The sequence below is a fragment of the Argiope bruennichi genome, chromosome 1 (assembly GCF_947563725.1).
Source record: "Argiope bruennichi chromosome 1, qqArgBrue1.1, whole genome shotgun sequence".
In the NCBI taxonomy this organism is placed as follows: Eukaryota; Metazoa; Arthropoda; class Arachnida; order Araneae; family Araneidae; genus Argiope; species Argiope bruennichi.
This window is the reverse complement of record NC_079151.1, coordinates 126,840,432-126,854,969: the sequence shown is the minus strand read 5'-3', so window position 1 is coordinate 126,854,969 and position 14,538 is coordinate 126,840,432. Positions and strand designations below refer to the sequence as shown.

The following is a 14,538-nucleotide window of genomic DNA, read 5'->3' as shown; positions in this document are numbered from 1 at the left end:
TTGAATTTTATACATGTTCTTCCCAACCGATTGAATAATACGTTTGACATAGAACTACATTTGTATTCACAAAATCACATACTAAAATTGATATATTTAAATCATTGCATTTTTGAATTTTTGCTTTTACTTGTTTTTGAAAGTAAAGACCGATAGAAGATCAACTCGCATTGGATTTGGCTCAAAATGGGATAGATATCTACGCTATAGATGTTAAATCTATCTACGAATCTATTATTTTATTCACTTCAATCAACTTTGGCGAACTACGTCTTATCACAACAAAAGAAAATATTATTCAAATTTATATTTATGCATTAGTAATAGAGCCTCCTGAATGATTAGTTATACTACAAAGTGGCAAAATTAATTGGCGATAAAAATATATGAAATATCCCTACTGTTGAATTGTATGAGTTTCATTTTGGAATATTTCTCGAAACAGAAAGAAAGGGGGTAGGCGTCCACTGATGACGTATCAAAGAATCATGAAAAATTTCAAAACTAGTGTTGTTTTTGAGTATGGAGAACTCTGTCGAGGAAGTTTCCCTTACAGAATGTATATTAAAGCGGTGTTTTTAGAATTTCTCTCAAACACGAAATATTAAGGAAGAAGACAATCGTTGATGACATACATATTTAAAGATGAAAAATTTTCATATGAGATAAAAGTTTGTGAAATCGTACTTGTGGGTAAAGCTGGGAGATTGATTCTTTTGTTTTCCTTATTATTTCAAATATATAGATTATGCGGCCTTGAATCTATTGATCTGAAGTTGTATTTATTTAACCCTTTCTAGGGCCGTGGGAAGTATGCTTCCCACCAAATTTATCAATCTTTGTATGAAATTATGTAGATTGGCATAAGTTCTGACAATTTTTTTTAAAAAGTCAGAAACTTAGATGCTTCAGTTCTTTATCTCAGACAAAAATGATGTGTCTTGATTTGTTACTTAATTATTAATTAATCAAATTAAATTTCTCTAATAAGCTAAATGAATCCTTTTTCTTATTCTAATTTCAAGCCTACAAATATTTTAACACAATATGACTAGAAAAAAATGGCCCTTTAAAGGTTTAAACTATTCTATTAAATTATAACTTAATAGAATAAATTCTGAAAATATTAATTTTAATATATTGTCAATAAGAACACACAAGTGTCCAAGCTTTCAAAAACTGCAGCATGTCAGAATTAGGGGGAAAATCAATTTCAAAATTGCCTCCTTATAAACATAAAACAAACGAAAATATATAAAATCAAAATCCCTAGATTTGCACTCTGTTTTAAATAAAAAACAAATATTGTTGTATTCGTTAGAAAGATGAAGTAAAGTAATTAATAAATTTTGATGCAACTTATTCAACATAACGTAGCAAAAACAAAGATAAACTTAACAAAACCTAAGAACAATGGTAAAAATATTCAATGCTGCCTTACCTGCTTAAAACGATTATCATGTATAATTTTGTTTAAAAACAGAACTATTAAAATTTATGTTAAAAATTTGTTTACCAAAAGGGTTTTAATTTAACCGCATATTGCCAGCACTTGAATTTATTTTTTAAAATAAATACACGTGATTTACATTCACACTGAGTTGATTTTTCCTAGTTTGGTAAAATTGGGGAAAGGGGCTTTTGCCAGAGATACTCCAAATTATTTAAAAAATAATATATATTTTAAAAGCATTCCGCCAATCAAAAATAAAATTTTTTGTGAGCATTCTGCATCATTATTACCCATAATGCAATGTCATGTTGTTGTTTTTTTGTTGTTGTTGTTGCTTTTTTTTTTTCAGTTATAAGCAAGATTTTGTTTTACTGATTAATCTGCTGCACAAACCGGAACACGTAAATGAAATTTCCAATATAATTAACCCTAAACTCAATAACCATGATTTTGTCAATAAATAGCATTAAAATTTAATGCTATTTTTCTTATTTTACTTTCTCGTGTGCGTAGTTTAGAGAAAATATAGTAATCGTCAAAAAAATTCGAACTCGAGATTTTGACAAATATCCACGTTTCAGACCACACTGAGTTTGAAAAACACGTTTTTGAAAATTTCAGTCTATCTGTGACAAAGATAACTCAAAACGGCTTTGAGCTAGACTGTTGAAATTTGGTATATACACCAAATTTACAGACTTCTATCAAATTTTGAGTAAAATCTGTTCAGAGGAAGGCCGTCTGTCCTGCTGTTTGAATATAAGTTAACACGATAACTACAAAATGAAGAGAGCTAGATAGATAAGATATGATACATATATTTAACATCCATAGTGTAGAAACCTGTCTGATTTTGAGCCAATTACAACAAGGAATGGATCGTCTGTCGATCTAAACTTTCAGAAACATGTAAACATTATCATTCAAAAATAAACAATAAAGTGAATACATGGGTATGGGATGTTGTGACTGCAGGTGCTTTTTTATGTCAAATCTTTGTTTCAATCGCTTGAGGAAAACTTGTAGAAAGTACAAAGGCGATTTTTGGTACTATTAACTGCATGCTATTGAATAATCGCCAAAAAATCATCTAGAATGACACGACATATTCATTAAAAATGCTAAAAATATTTCTTAACGAATGTACGCCAATGCCAAGCAAGGCGTTCTCTGGCGAGATAAGTTTATTACAGAGTACACGAGAAAGGTTTGAACAGACCACTTCCATTGGTTTCAATTTCATGGGTGCGACTTTTGAAAATGCGAAACATTAAATTTTTACAACCATATTTTTGAATGATTTCCAGAACACTTATAAACTCTGCTGCAATTCGTCTAAAATGATAGAATAACCGCTCTGCCCACACTTTTGGACGATTCCTATGCTTAATGTAGGATACTTTGAATTAAATTGATATGCAAAATTAATTTTCAATTATAAGCTTTGCAAATTACAAGAAACTTATGAGTATACATTTATTTAAATAAAAAGAAGAATATTCAAAGAACTGAGAAAAATCGATGAATTCCAATAATGGTGTACTGATCAGATATTTTTCGAATGTGAACCCGGACCATCAAACTGAAAGGGCTTAATGACTTCCTGCAACATAAGGTTATTATAATCAAGAGCATTCCTTTCCATAAAGGAGTGCAAATGCAAATGCAAATGAAAAAAAAAAAAAAAAAAAACTTAGATGGTTCCAAAATATTTTTCAAAAAATAAAACATAAAAAGTCTAAATTTGCGATAGCAAATTTTAAGTTAGCATGTCAGAACATTATTTTTTTAAGTAGCGTTTTATCAACCCGACAGAAAAACATCATGTTCTCACACAATTCATATTTCAAAATCACTAATATTTGCAAAAGCGATGGCTTTTAACCACCTCAAAATCAGTCAAGTTCTATAAAAAATTTTCTTAAGGCCAGAATTTTTTTTCGTAAAAAACCAGTTTAACCCGGTTTTAAACAATCACGTGACAAGCAGATTACGCATGCTTCAATATTTAAAAAACGATGTTTTTTTTTTGTTTTTTTTTCTTTTTTCCCCACTTCAAAATAGTTCGAGCTCCAAAACTTTTTTAGCCTGCTAGAAAAATAGAAAAATTCAAAAAAAATATGTAATATATATACGTATATATAAGTTTCAATACCTCACCTCACTCTTTCGCATTCATTCCCATTTTCTTCTTTGTACTTCTTCGTGTGATAACTTCTCACTACCCTGCCCTTTATTGGCCAGACTGTAGAATCGGGTACAAGACGGACATGCACGCCATGTTGTGTCTTCTTGTTGGCGATAAAATGCTAAATGGGACAAATGATCTTTATCATTTTCTAATAATCCTAAAAGCGAAAAACTGATGCCTCAAAAGCGACACATCACCAATTTTTTGCCCATGCATTTTCAGTCTTCATAGACCCTAAACCAAAACAACATCTTGTTCTCACATGATAAAAAGGATTCTAAATAAACATTATACAAATTTGAAGAAAAATGTAATTATTTAAATATGTTTATTTAATGTGCGATGACTTTTGCACGACAAAAAGAATAACTTTTCAACACATGTGTGCGTTGCATTATGATTAAAAAAAGTTTAAAAATTTCTTGCATTTAAGCTTGATGGTCATGGGAGTCTTTCAGCTCGTGGGGCCGGGTGCATCGCTTCCCTCTCAGATGGTCAGTCCTAATTACAAGAGAAGTCATTTTCTGTCTAAACAAAAAGTATGAATCCAATTAGATCCTCTATTTTATTATTAGGGGAAATCCAATTAGATCCAATTATTTCCTCTATTAGGGGAAAGTGGACATATTCCACAAACTTAAAGGAATTATATTAATTGTAAATGTAAAAATGACTTTGCACTGACTAGTTACCAGTATTCATTAAATGCAAAGTGAATGTAGTTCTCGTTTGTGTAGCAGTTTATTTTTTTAAATAATCATGTTTTTAAATAATTTACTTGGTATTATCACCTATGGCTGGTAATTTCGCGCAATTAGTTGGTTAATTCCGCCTATGAGTTAAAATTTTGTAAATTATGTGTAAAAGCACTGTTTCTTATGAGCTCTATAAACTGCATGTATTAATCCAATTTGATCTAAAACTCGTATACTTAAATAAAGAACAAATTTTTAAATTAAATGACATTATTAAATAATTTATGATAACGAAGTTAAAATTCACACATGCATTAATCTTTATGGGTTCCAACAGAGCACACTGAGCAACTCATTGGCATCTTTGTAATTTTCAAAGTTTAGGTTCCTACATCAGGGAAAGCACGAACCATTGTGGCATTATATACATTCTTTCTAAGAATTTTAAAATACAGAACTGCTTTGACTCTTTTCGAAACAATAATTTTGCAGGCTTTTGCACAATTGTTACTCAGTTTAATTTTTCAAATAATTTGATCTTTTCAAAAATTGCTTGTAAGTATTTTAAATAGTCTTTAATTTTTTTTCATGGTTAAAATTAACGGAAGGTTTTTTTTAATTATATGGGCACAGTGCATTTAAGAAATAATATTAGCCAATCCAAACAATTATTATTGTCTATTTATTGAAATCAATTTGAGTTAGTTGGATTCAGTGAAATTACGAACCAACTTCTGAATACCCACAAAACAACCATGTTAATTTTAAAGTATGCACAGCTAGTTTTTTTTTCTTGTAAAACGGGAGAATGGATATTCTTCTAAAATAAGTTTCTGAAAGATTAAATGACAGACATGCGTCTCATATAAGAGGGATACAGGCATTCCAAATGTTTTCCTTTTTCCCCGATATATCAATCTCCCTGCAAAATATTTCCAATAACTTCTGTTAGTTGAGCCTAGCTTCAAGATATCTTTCCCAGCTTCAAGATTCATGTATAGTTTCGAAGACTCTACAAACACATACCCATTAGTTAAAGGATATTTGGAGTGGGGTAATAACATACTTTATTTTGATACAAGAGGGATACTGCGCCACATTTGCCATATTGCGCATAATTACCCCACACACAGCGCATTCATTCAGCTGGCATTGTTCCGATTGAAACTGATTAAATTGGCTTAAAAAATAACATTGTATTGGAAAACGTTGATTTTTACAATATGTGCAGGTAGAAGTAGTTTTTATTGCATAAAAAAGGAGTTTTAACTTAAAAATTGGAAGTCCGATATTATGAGAAAAAAGTTGATTTCTTTCAATACCAAAGAATGCTCTAATAAAACGAGAAATAGGTGGCTTATTCTAACACATATCTCTTTCACCATGTAGGCAAAAAGTCCGATACCATTTCTCGCGCTTTTCGCTACTGAAAGTTGTTGCACGCGGAATAGCTCACTGCGCGGTATTAACCCGTTCACCTCTACTTTATTGCTATACCATTCGAATAAAAAGATTTACAACCTGTGGCTTGATAATATTGCAGCATTGAAAAGTCAGAAGTTGACTCTCCATGGTCGAATGGTCATATCATTGGACTTATGGTCAAGAGATCGTAGGTTCGAATTTCGCTAGCGACTATACGATGTACAGATTGTGTGAATATTTAATTCCTTAATTTTATGTTTTCCTTTATTTCATGTTCCAGAAGATTCTGGACATTTCTTTAGTTTACCAGACAAGTGTTCTGGACATTTCTTTAGTTTACCAGACAAGTGTTCTGGACTTTTCTTACTGTCTCCAGAAAAGTATTCTGGAACTTCCCCTGCTAGTATAAAAGCAGAGGATTTGTCAGTCACTGTGTTCTCAGTTCAGAGTTGAGTTAATAAATTGGTGCACAAAGAAAAAAAAATCCCTTTTTATTTCTATATGGATGAATAAATAGAAGTTTCGATTTATTTTTTAAATGCTATATGTATATATAGTCTGACAATATTAATAAAAGTTTCGCATTTTGATCTATCTCTGTTGAAACGTATTTGATGATGACATCCCAGCGAAATTGACTATTTGACCTATAGACTTTTTATTGGGATTCAATAACAGTAATTATTTATTAACTATTCACTAAAAAAAATTCTATTCATTTTTTTTTTTTTTTTTTGAAGTTGCTATGTTTGTTTCTTCAAATGACGTTATGAACAGCAAGCTTCAAATCAGAACCCTGGGACATAGCAAAGGCCATGAAGTATTACAGTAGTGGGAAGAGAAAAAAAAAAGTCCCCCAAAAGCAGAAATGCTAATTATGGTGAAAAATAAAACTCGCAACACGGACACCAGAAATCGAAGATTTGTGCTAATTATTTCATACTCCTTTCATTGGATTAAAAAAGAGAGTGATAATAACTATTTTTAAAGTTTTTGACTTAAAACATACTTTTGGGTTAAAAATTTAGTTTTTTTTTTTTTCCCTCGTATATATAGTACTAGCTTTTACCCGCGACTTCGTACGCGTGGAAATAGATTGGAATTTATAGCATCAATGGCTTTATCTTTTGTTACTCCTGCGCATGTGTGAATTTTCAACGCCAATTGGGGCAACACAAATGTATGAATCTTCTACGCCAGTTAGGGTAACGCAATATAATCAATTTTTAATTTCCTTTATGTTGTTTTATTTTAATTCAAAAGTACTTCAGAATGAACCCAAAAGATCGATTCATTAACAATGTTTAATTTTAAATGTATCGAACACTAAGAAAATAAACAGAAACGTTTGAAATAATAGTCAAAATCATGTTAAGCCTAATCTCACTGGCGTGGGGGGAAAAAAAACCTGAAGCTTTACTCATTTGGCGATTTTTGGCGGGAAAGTAAGTTTTTAATTAATAAACAATTAACCACTCAATTAACCGGTATAAATAGTAGCCTATGTCCTATTCCAGACTATAATCTATCTCTCAGCTAAATTTCATCCAATTCTATTCAGCCGTTCTGGCGTGATTGACTAACAAACATCCATCCATCCAAACTTTCACATTTATAATAGTAGTATATATGAAGAAAGTATAGTAATCGTCAAAAAATTCATGCTCGAGATTTTGACGAATCTCTACACAATCCCCTCAGTTCGAAAACGCATTCCTAGAATTATGTTTGTCCCTGTGACAAAAATAGTTCATAAGCCTTTCAGCTAGACGAATGAAATTTGGTATACAGTTTTTACACCATATTTATAGATTTCTATCAAATTTTGAACAAAATCCATTCAGAGAAAGCATGCACACCATCTGTTAGAATATAAGGTAACACGATAATTATAAAACGAAGAGAGCTAAATAAGTAAATTTCGGTACACAGATTAAACATCTATAGTGTAGACACCAAACCAACAAGTTGTTTGCCGTCTGTCTGTCTGTACTTTCAGAGAGATGTAAACGAGATAACTGAAATACGCAATAGTTTCAACATATCAAATTTGATTGTTTGATATCAAATGTGATTTTGTATCTACAAATGTTGTTGAGTGTCAAACTGTTGTTTCAATCGGCACTGAAAACCGCGTCTAAAATACTAGTTCGATTTTCACATATTTTTAACAGCGAGCCATGGATTAATCGCCAAAAACCTCGCCAAGGATTACATGATAGTTTCAATAAAAATCTGCATTCGCACAAAGGGTAAATATTTCGTAACTATTGTATGTCAATGACATGCAAGGCGTTCATTGGGATAACATATTTGTTAGAGAGTATGCGACAAAGTTTTGGAGCGACCACTCATACTAGTTTTATTTTTTATCAATTTATTTCGTGTTTCCTTTAAAACTCTTATCTTTTCCCAAAATTTCACTTGAGCCTTTTCATTCCTTCGTGTTCTTTATTTCCATTTTTTAATGAATAATATGGGGAGAAAATTTGGGGGAAAGGGTGCAATATAGAGAATTTGCTGTAGGGTTTTTTTTTTTTTTTTTTTTTTGGCCCTAATTCCAGAACGACTTGTGATTAAGAGCTGGAAAGTTGAAAAACATACTAGAAAAAAAATTGCAATAAATTTGATGACAAATAATTATTTTCAATCCGTAAACCAAAAGCAATCATTAAATAATTCCCATACAATTCTTCCTATTCCTAAAACAGAACGTGTGTCTGTTAATAAAAAAAAGACGAAAGAGTGACAGCAGCTATTTATCAATAGATTTTACATGGATTGGTAATGACGATGAACCCCAGTAGATTGTGTGTTGATTATGAAAAACTCATCGTAAACAATAGTCTAAATCCTTCTAAATTGAAAATGTATATGAAATTATACATTATCCATACATTAGCAAAAAAGCATTGAAAATGTAGCAAGCAGATGAGATAAATTCAATAGAAAAAAAAATGGTTTTTTTTCAAAACTAAATGTTTTAATAACCAAACCCTTTTAAATTTCCCTTTGAATTAGTTATTGTATTGCAGATATGATTGGGCATATACAATTGGTGAAAAGTGGATGAAATCTTGCATTAAGGATGTGATATCCTAGTAATTTTAATACAAATATTTAAAGTATATTAATAGTTTGCCCTTTTCAAATAATAAAATCACGCTACAAATTGGGATAGTGGCACAACGTTGTGAAAAAGAATTAGTGACTTGATTAAAATCTTTATTTTCTCAATGCAATTTGATGAATATACACATATTGCTGGTTTTAGTTATTCGATAGTGTTGTTTCGTTATTTTTGTGGAATTTCATACTCAAGAAGATATGCTATTATATTAATCTCAATCAGAACGGATTGCCGAAGAAAAAAATATTTGAGCTAATCAATAATTACATGAACGAGAACAAATTTTCTGAATGAGAGTCTTCTTTTCTTTTGCATGGATTCAACAAAATCGATGTTGGACTCCAACAAAGATGTAAGCTATCCATCCCTCAAAATCGACATCTCGAATAATTGCAATAACATCATACATCAAGCATGATGTATTTATACACGTTTTTCCCAATCAGTCGGGGAAAAAAATTACCCAGAACTTCCATTGTTGTGGATTTTTTAAATGTATATTGAAAGCACAATGATGCGTACAGCATCAGCCCATATGAATTTATGAAGTGCGACCTTTTAATTTTAGTTGCAAATAAGAGAAATTCCTCCAAGTTGCATATGTGTGTCTTTTTATTTTGCGCAGTAAACAATGTCAAATTTTTCTGTTAAAACTCACATAATTTTTATTCCATTTTTATATTAGATATATAATCCATTACGAAGAATGAAATACTTTCTTGTCTAATATTGCTGTATATATTATTTTCATATTAAATACTATAATATACAAAATCCATCGTCTGAATTTTTTTTAAATAAGAATATCAGTCGAACCAAACGATTTTTAGAAATTGCCAGGAAATTAATTTTCTCCGTAAGTTAAAATAATAATTAAAAAAACTGATGCAAAATTTGATTGAATATCAACAAAGATGACTCGAAGACTTAAAAATATAATGTAATTTAATTAGTTGCAATACTAAAAATAAAGTAATATTTTCTGTAAATGTGATTTTAATTCGCAAAAATGACTTTTTAATTAATACTTAGAGCTTTTAGTGAAACTTTCACTAGAACCTCTTTTATTCTTAAATCATATAAAAATTCGATAAAAATAGAGAAAAAATTAGATAAAAATTTCTTGAGTGGCTTCTGTATCTATTGTATACAAATTATTAATTTCACTTAATTTATAAAAATATTTTTTAAATAATTTAAATCCCACAATAGCAATTAATAGCTGTCTAACTGGTACTTTAATATTTTATAAATGGCCTCATTCTTTGGACTTCGCGTGTTATAATTAAAATCGCTTTAATAAAATAAGCTGTTCTGCATTTTGTTCTTATGAAAAATAATAACTTATACAGGGTGATCAGCACTGGCAACCATTTGAAAATTTAATGTTTTAAGAAATAATATATTTGCCCTTTTAAAATTTAAGCAGGAAGAAAAACATTAATGTTATTTTTAAAAATATTCCAAGATTATTAAACTTCATTCGCAAACACTTCAAAAATTAGAAGAATATTTTTCAATCTAATTTCATTTTTTTTAATCAAAAGTACTCAACGATGAAAGGAAGCACAGAGATACATTCTGCGCATGCTTAATGCGAAATTATTTCAATTTCTTACTTTCATATTCACACGGAATTTTATCATCACGCGCAAGAAAACAGGAAGAATTTTAACAGTTTGGTGCGAACGTGTTAATAGCTCTTACGTGATCAGTCCGAAATAAAATTTAACATTTTCAGCTCATTACCATCAAAAGGTCATTGGCAAAGCTAGTATAAACACTCTACACGATCAACTCATTTTTATCTTCTCATTATTTTTGATGGCAACTGTTTGAATTAATCTATTTTTCATCTTATTTGACTGTAATAATTATCAGGCTGTTCAGTAAGGTGATTATAAGACACCAAGACTGTTGAATCCCTTCAGTCTTCATCATGATTACACATATCACGATGGTAACAAAATCAATAATATTGAGTACATAAGCTGATTTTCCTTTTTTTATTTAAAAAAAAAGAAAAGAAAGAAAAGAAAAAGTTCTGTAGTACTTGTCCGTTTTAACGGTCAACAAAAAATTCCGCCAAATGACAAAAATATTTTCAAGTACATTATTATTCATTGTGAAAAATTTTGAACGTGTAAATCACATGCTATATAGTTTGGTGATTGAAATCTTCAAATTGGCGAATTTTTTTCTTTACGCTTTTTGATCGCCTTTTCAACTGACAAGTATCAGCTCTATTTTCACAGGAATAGACTTCAGGCTAAGACCGGAGTTTAACCCCCTGCTTGGCGCTTTTTTCAGAAATTGCCAACAACTGTCTTGCGAAATGTTCAAAAGCAAGGGAGCAGATGTTCAATCATAGTGCATAATAAAGATTGCCAGCTTTGGCACGTTATCGCAACTTGGCGAACGTGTCATTAAACCAATCTTTCCAAATAGCATTAAAAAAATCAATTCGTTTTAGTTATTTTAGTTAGTCAAAAATATAAAGACATAAAAAAAATCATTAAATATATTACGCAAAAACTGTAGATGGCGATTGCAAAGCATACTACAGTTATGATTCTACATAAAGGATTAACAAAGGATGGAACCGTATACCTCTGACCTTATTATTGTATTCTTCTAAAAGACTGGATTGAGCATCTAGATTATTTATAATCTTTGTTTCATTTAACGTTTTAGATTTGATAATTTTGACACTATTATTGTAGAATTCTTTTGAACGGTCAAACATGGTGATGTATCAACTCTTAATTAAGTCTAATGTATATGTATAAATATCAGCCAAAAATAACAAATTATCTTTCTAAATATATAATAAACAGATGTTTATAAAATACCGACTGTTCAACCATCCAAAATACGCGGGCTGATTCACGAAATTCATAACTCTTATACCTCTAGAATTTTTAAGTCGTTTAAATTCAACAGACTTGCGAAAATTCTCCTTCTTGCACTCCATTTAGAAAAGAAAAATTTATACCTTGGTCTCTTTTATCTTGCCCACTTTTGCTTTAACAAGCATCTTACAGAAGAAATAAGAATAAGCCTCCAAGCCGAAAAGCAAGAAGAGAAAATTTCACCAAATTATAAAAATATACTCAAAAAGCGAATCACATCCTATATAGTTTGATGATTAAAATGACCAAATTGGCGAAATTTTTTGTTGGCGCTTTTTGGACGTCGTTACAACCGACAATTACCATAATTTTACCTTTTGTTGGATTTCTGATAAACAAGTTGTTGATATGAACGTGACAAAATTTTGCAATAACCACTTAGTATATAATTTTTCATCCCGGAATTTAATCATCTTGATTTTTTGTCTATCTGTTTATGAACTTGACAATTCAAAAACCTGTAAGCTCGACAGATGAAATTTGGTGCGTGAATTTACATTAAGTTTATAAATTTTCAATAAATATAAATGAAATCCATGCGCAGGTCGTCTCTCCGTCTGTTTGTCTGAAAGTAAATACAATAATTACAAAATATAAAGAGTTAAAAAATAAAATTTAGTGCACAGTTGTAACATCTAATATCAAATTTTAAGCCAAACCTGTCAAAAGACAGTCCGTCAGTCTATACATTAGCATACATTTTCAGGCGATAACTAAAAAATGAGAAGACTTAAAAAAATGAAATTTTCTATATGCTTGTTATAAAAATTGCAATTAAGTATCAAATTTTGGTTTTAATCAGTTGAAAAAAAGATGTCCAAAATGAATAAATCTTCCCCCCCCCCTACTTCGAAGCATGAAACTCTCATGTACTGGATTTAAAAATAAAAATCTGAACATTTGAGGCTCAGATTTTTATTTTCTGTGCTATGTCCAAGATCCCTAATTATAAGCAGGGGAGGGACAAATGAGATAGCACTTTTATTATAGAGTATGCCAGAAAATTTCGAAGAGACCACTCCACTGGTTTTTTATTTCTTTTGGTTTGCTTACTTTTAGTAGTACACTGACACTATATAAAATTATTTTTTTTTATAAAAATCTGGCAAGAGTTTAACTAAACCCCAGGGAGTTATCTCCCTAAAACTTTCTCTCTCTAATAAAGTTCTCTCTCTAAACACTCTCTAATAAAGTTCTCATACCAGAGAACGCCTTACATGGCACTGGTGTACAAGAGTTACGAAATATTAACTTTTGACAAATTTAGTATTTTTACTGAATCTATCGTGCCATCCTTGGCAAATTATCTGATGATTAATTCCTAGCACGCGTGAATAGTATCCAAAAACCGAATTTTTGTTTTAGACATGTTTTTCTCAATCGACTGAAATAAAAATTTGACACCAAACTACACTTGTAATCAGAAAATCCTATACCAAATTTGATAAGTTTAATCCATTGCGTTTACATGTTTCTGACAGTCAACCTTTTGTTGGTTGGTTCAAAATTTAACAAATGTCTACAGAATAGATGAATTTTATTTACTTAGTTATCTTCATTTTGTATTTATCGTGTTAACTTATATTCGAACATAAGGACTTATTCTGAATAGATTTTGCTCGTAGTTTAATAGAAATCTGCATATTTGGTGTAAAGACCGTGTACCGAATTTCAACCATCTAGCTGAAAGCGTTCTTTAATTTTCCTTGTCACAGACAGACAGACGGGCAATTTCCAAAAATGTGTTTTTCGAACTTTTAGGCTCTTCAAAATCTCGAGTTCGAATTTTTTGGCAATTACAATTTTTTCTTTATACTAAGTATATGTAAGTAAAAAAGAATAAAAAGCAAAATTTCGAATTTTTTATGATTACTATACTTTCTCTATACTACATATAAGAGAAAAAAAATAGTGGAAAAACATTATTATGTACAATATAAATAAACTATTTAGTAATAAAATCATTATATTTAGGAAATGTCAATCTGAGTCCTCGATACGCTTAAAGTCTATAAGAAAATTTCTGTGAGGTTCTACCGAGGATAAGGAATAATCCCATACGCATGCGCAGTAATACAATGGTAACTAAATCGAGATGCGTGATTTGTAAATGTTAAGGAAATCCGATCCAAATACGAGGCACGTGAATTTCTTTTATTCACTCGGAAATATTTTTTAGTCAGGTGATATGACGGTAATGTCACATGAAACAAGTATTTTTAGTAACGCAAATTCCATGTTGTAAAGGAAACAAGATTCTGTGATGGGTGCGGAATTATGAAATTAAATTTAAATTGATAGAAATTAATTATTAAAATAGTTTTGTAATATTTATGAATAATCACATTATTCAATAATTTCAAGAAAAAGAAATTAAAAGTTGAAACATCAATGATCTCCAAATTTTAAAAGGTATCTAATTTACACAAGTGTGTAAAATACCTATTAATAAAGAATATATTAATGAAAAATATTGTAAGTTTAGTACTAGATGCATCAATTTGATTTTAATATTATAAATTTTAGTGATTTACATTTTAAAAGTTAATGAATTATTCTTTTTAAAAATATACAGCAAAGTTTTATTTTTAACTGATGTGAAAAAGAGCTAGAATTTATATAATACTCTTTTATTTTTAAGTATATATTTTTCTTTTAATAAGCTTAAAATTTAAAAAAAAATCGTTTTAATTTATTATTTAGCAGCTCAAAAAAAAAAGATTTTAAAATTT

General features: G+C 29.9%; 1 protein-coding gene across 5 annotated transcripts in view; it reads right to left on the bottom strand.

Annotated features, from left to right (window-relative positions):
* Window positions 1–14,538, bottom strand: part of LOC129973292 (uncharacterized) — a 29,863-nt gene that overhangs the window by 13,784 nt on the left and 1,541 nt on the right. For 2 of the 5 annotated variants that reach the window (XR_008784967.1, XM_056087492.1), the window contains exon 2: window positions 3,614–3,762. The exons of 2 other annotated variants lie outside the window; for them this stretch is intronic. The gene's annotated coding sequence lies outside the window, so the exon portion shown is untranslated. Of the gene's footprint in view, window positions 1–3,608; window positions 3,763–14,538 lie in introns of all 5 variants that reach the window. One more of the 5 variants, XM_056087493.1, reaches the window with a different exon arrangement.